This window comes from Microtus ochrogaster, linkage group LG4 (assembly GCF_000317375.1).
Source record: "Microtus ochrogaster isolate Prairie Vole_2 linkage group LG4, MicOch1.0, whole genome shotgun sequence".
NCBI classification, from domain to species: domain Eukaryota; kingdom Metazoa; phylum Chordata; class Mammalia; order Rodentia; family Cricetidae; genus Microtus; species Microtus ochrogaster.
In genome coordinates, this window is record NC_022030.1 from 13,026,207 (window position 1) to 13,031,791 (window position 5,585).

At 40.7% G+C, this 5,585-nt stretch overlaps 1 protein-coding gene across 2 annotated transcripts in view; it reads right to left on the minus strand.

The window, feature by feature from the left end:
- Window positions 1–5,585, minus strand: part of Adat2 (adenosine deaminase, tRNA specific 2) — an 18,767-nt gene that overhangs the window by 8,477 nt on the left and 4,705 nt on the right. The window lies entirely within an intron of this gene.

Consider the following 5,585-nt stretch of genomic DNA (forward strand, 5'->3'; position numbering starts at 1 on the left):
AGAGAGAGAGAGAGAGACTCAAGACTTTTAGACCAGCCATACTACCTAGAAGAAGCTCAGAACCCCTGAGGCACTTGAAAGACATGCTCTCCCACCTGCCCAGCTGCCTTAAGCTAGTGCATTGTCAGGTTTCTGGCTCTCAGGAGAGCTGTCACAAAGGCTGGGGCAAGCTTTGTGGTGTATCTGTTACAAGTCATTCCTGCTCTTGTAAGTAACCCAAACCAAATTAATAGGTTTGCCAAGTTTTGGTGATGCCCCTACTTTTGGTGAGCTGCTGGTTTCCTATCTGAGGTGAGCAATTGTTCACATGTCCCCAGAGTGGTGTCACCCAATGTGTGTGCACACACACACACACAAAAATAAAGCTTTAAAATAACTTAGTGCAAACTCCTAAACACAGGTAATTAAGTCAAGAAGATGTAGACAAGTTAAACATATAGTAAGTAATGAAACTGAAACAAAACTCAAAAGTCTCCCACAAAGAAAAGTCCAGGACTGGGTAGACTCATGGCCAAATTATATGAAACTTTTAAGGAAGACCTAACACCCACATTCATCAGCCCATTCCACAAAATAACAGGGGAAAGAACATTACTGAACTGCCCAATGCCAGTCTCCTCTGATATCAAAACCAGATGAGGGTACCGCAAAGAAAGAAAACTGTAGATCATCCTTCTTGATGAACATAAATGAAAAATTTCTCAATATTCTGACAATCCTAATGCGAGAATGTAGTAGTTTGCACATCACAATCAAGCTGGATTCATTCCAAAGGTGCAAGGTTGATTCAACATATACAAATCGGTAATATACTTTATAAGTATATTATAAAATGCAATATACTTTATAAGTAGTCGTAAAGACACAAATAATATGACCATCTCAATAGATGCAGAAAAGGAATTAGACAATGTTCAATATACATTCATGATTTAAAATTTAGTTTCCTGAAGAAACTAAATCTTATATAATAACTGCCGTATATGGCAAGGCCACAGTCAACAAACTAAATGAGAAAAAAACTTAAAACAAAATCACACCATGAGACAAGAGTGACCACTTTCTTTCCTCTTATTCAAAACCATGTTCAAAGTCTTAACTAGAGCAGTAGGGCCAGAGAAAGTGATAAAAGGCATCTATATTAAAAGGGAAGAGGTGAAATTCTCTCATTTTTGGATGACACGAGCCTTATGGATTCTACTACAAAACCTTTACATCTGACACTTTCAACATAGTGACAGGATAGAAAATCAGCATAGACAAAACCAGCCAATTGTCTATGTATCAATAACAAACTATCCAAGAAAGAAAGCAGGAAAAAAAATCTCACCTTCATAATAACTTTTAAAAATATCTGGAAGTAAATCAGATTGAAGAGGTCAAAGACTTCTATACTACAATGAAAACTTTAAAATAATCAAGAAGGAAATTGAAGAAAATAGAAAATAGCCCACTCATGAGCATGGATTAGCATAATTAATATTGTGAAAATGGCTGTACTACCAAAAACAACCTACAGAGTCCCCTCAAAATTCTAATGGCATTCTCTGCAAAACTATAAAAAAATCAATTCTAACCTTAATATGGAACCACAAAAGACTCTGAATAGCTGAAGCAAAAAGAACAATTCTGAAGGAATATATTACAATACCTAACCTCAAATTATTCTACAGAGCCATTGTGATAAAAATAGTAAGTATTGATACAAAAACAAACATAGAGAAGTAAAGTAGAATAGAGACCCAAAATAAATCCAGATAGCTGTAACCACCTTATATTTGACAAGTATAAAACATATAGTGGAAATAAGATAACCTCTTCAACAAATGGTGCTGAGAAAAATGGATTTCCACATTCACAAATAAAATTAAACCCATTTCTTTCACCCCACACAAAAATCAACGTCAAATGCATCAAAAATATTAACATAAAATCTGAAATGTTTTAGCCCCTGGAGGAAAATTGGAAACTAATAGGTATAAGTAAAACTTTCTGAGAACTCCTAAAACTGCCGGCTTTTAGGAGCCACTGCACAGCAAGGAAAACTAAAAGCAGAATGAAGAGAGGGGCTTCAGAGTGGGAGAGAACTTTTGCCAGCTACACCTTGCTCTGAAGAGACACCATGACCATGGCAACTCACAGAAGAAGGCATTTAACTGGGGCCTTGCTTATAGTTTCAGGTTAGTCCACCATGGTAGGGAGCATGGCACCAGGCAGGCAGACATAGTGCTGGAGCAACAGCTCAAAGTTACATCCTGATCCACAAGCACAAGGAAGTGGGGGGGGGGGATGTGGGGGGTGGAGAGACTAGGTCTGGCCTGGGCTTTTGAAACCTCAAAGCCCACCCTACTAACACACCACCTCCTACAAGGCTGTACCTCCTGATCCCCCCTAAGCAGTTCACCAACTAGGAACCAAGCATTCAAATATTTGACCCTATTAGGGACATTCTTATTAAAAGCACACAAGTGCTTGTATGTGAGGTATGTAAACCCATCTGCATGCATATAGAAGTTAGGAGAGGATGTAGACGTCCCAACTATTTATTACTCTGCGCCCTGTTCCTTTAAGATAGAGTCTCTCACTGAACCGGGCACGGCTGCAGCAATCCTCCATACCTTCCGATATCTTCCGATCCAGCCCTCCCACAGCTCTGGAGATACAGGCACTGACGGCTTCACGTACTTTTTTATGTGGTTTCTGGGATTGAAATTCAGAGACCTTGTGCTTGCACAGCAAGCAATCTTACCACATTTTCCCAATCCCAAAAGTTTTACACAAAGTCTCCCAGATTCAGAAAATACTGCATGTTTTCTTTCAAAGATGGAACAAAGATTTAAAATTTCATATATGTATACATGTAAGGGCACAGACCACAAAACCATGAAAGGAAAATAAGAGTTGTTAAGGGAGAGAAAATTGGGGCAGAGGAAAAGGCATGAAAAAGAGGAAGCAGCCTAGTGGTAATGGTGCCTTTAATCCAGGTGTGCTGAAGGCAGCCGCAGGCTGGTCAAGGCCAGCCTGGTCTACACATTCGAGTTCCAGGACAGACAGGGCTACACATTCGAGTTCCAGGACAGACAGGGCTACACAGAGAAATCCTGTCTTGAACTACAAAAGCAAAACAAACAAACAAAACCCCACAAAACAAAAACAAACAGATCAAAAACAAAACAAAACCAAATCCATCCAGAGGGCAACAGACTAGCTGTGAGAGAAAAGCCAAAGGGGACTAGCTGGCTGTGGAGGAGAGGGACTGGAACTAAGGGCTGGGAGGAGGCCACTGTAGAACACGTGTAAAAATCTAAAACAAAACAAAAAACAAACAAAAAAAACCGTATTACTTTGCACAACTAATTTTAAAAGAAAACTAACAAAACAGTCTAAAATAAAAGCAGTTTAATGTAAAGCACCTATGCAATAATTTATAATATCTGGCAGTAACATTTATCAACAATTGATACTGAGTGCTAACTTTATACAGCTAATTAAATTCTATATATGATTAAAAAAATTCCGTCCTCGGAAAGCACACCACTGAGCAAGGCTGAAAGAAAGGTGCTCATGTTCCTGTGACCTGGAGCACAGTGAGGAAAGAGTTGGCAGGGACCCACAATGCTGTGGTAGCCAGTGAGCTAGCCTAGGTGATTACAGAACCAGAAACCCAGGGAAAGAAGGACTTTATAGAAGAGGGTATGGTTCTGGCTGCATACCAAGACAGCAAGAGAACTTAACACCAAAGATTCTTCCAAATGGAGTCTTTAAAGCTCAGATTCACTGAGAGATGGCATCCTCACAGATCTTGATAAAAACCAGTTGAACTGAAATCACCAAATTGCTCTTTTACCGCTAAAGAAACACAAGCTAAGCTGTCTTACCGTGCACTGAAAACACACAGGGAAAGAGGATGGGGAATAACAGAGCAGGGTTGATATCACAGCCCAAAGCAGAACTCTGGGCTCCTCACACTGGAGTCCAGGGCCTTCCTATGCTGCTGCATTCAAAGGGCGAGTCTATGAGACATGACAGTGCAATAACCTTGGTCAATTCCAAAGTGTCTAAAAAGTCAGTCAGTGGGGATTAGGTCATGAGTTCTCGTGTGAAACACATGGTATCAAACCACGCAATAAAAAGTAGACACCGTGGCAATTCTGTAAAACAGAACTTGGGGGTAAGTATCAACATAGCCTCTACCTGCACCATGTGTGTGATCTGCCTGCGATGCTTTCATGCTGTCATAACTGCTGTGTGCATCTGGGTTCCTACTTTACATGAGTTTTGCTAAACTTCGAGGTTGTAATGGATGAATTTTAAAGGCCTCAGAGCCCCAGTGCTGACAGCAGACTGGTCTATGCTGCGGAAGCACAGAAGATCAAAGTTCATGAGAATGCCATTATAGTTATGTTATCCTTCAGTCCACCTGGCACTTTAAATCCGAAAAAATAGCACAGCACTTTCACCTACTTCCATTTCCCATGCACGTCCACAATGACACATCGATGTGCCACCACGTTTAAGAAGCACTGCTTTAGACCATGGACCTTCCAGTCCGACCACAAGACGTCAACAAGTCATTGAGGCTGAAAGGCATGTAGCTGAAGACAGCTCATCCTGAAGACCCTATCCCATTGACTATCCAAAAACATTTTCTCCAATATAATCCTTTCATGCTTCCCTCTAATTTGTACATTGAGGGTCTTTTGTCCCCTCTAGGAAAAAAAATAAAGAAACTAAAAGGAGTGCATTGCAAGTTAAATGGATCTCCTTTGAAAAGGTTAATTTTCAGGTTGAATTTGTTACAGTGAATGTGGACTCCTTTCCTCTGCGCTGACATTCTGATGTAACAAAATTCCTTCTTGGGTTTCACTCAAGTCTTAAAGGGAAACATAATGAAATAAAAACAAAACAGCTGAGTGCATGTCACACACACCTTTAATCCCAGCACTCAGGAGGCAGAGTCAGGCAGATCTTTGTGAGTTCGAGGCCAGCCTAGTCTACAAGAGCTAGTGCCAGGATAGGCACCAAAGCTACAGAGAAAACCTCTCTCAAAAAAGCAAAAACAAAACAAAAAACAAACAAATGAAAAACATCTCTTAGCTTTTTGGCTAAGATCACAAATGTAGAAATAGAAAAAAATAGCATCATTGAACTTTTCTGAATATGTGCTTGAAAAATCATTGGCTATATCACTGTTATAATCAGGAAAATGAACATTTACAAAGGAGAGAGAAAAGATCTAGGGCTGGCAGATGGCTCTGAAGGTAAAGTGCTTGTTGGGGAGGAAGAAGGGCCTGAACTCAGACCCCCCCGCAGCCATGTGAACACCTAGACATAGCCACGTACATTCACAGACAACCCCAGTGTAGAAGAAAGGAAACAGGGGTGCAGGAGGGAGCTCCTAGGGTTCACTAACCATCCAACCTAGCTGAACGGATGAGCTCCAGGTGCAGTGAGAGACCCTGTCTCAAAAAGTAAGGTGGAAAGTAATAGAGGAAGGCATCTTGACCTCAACCTGCACACACACACACACACACACACACAGCGACACAGACACGTGTACACACACACACACACACACACACACA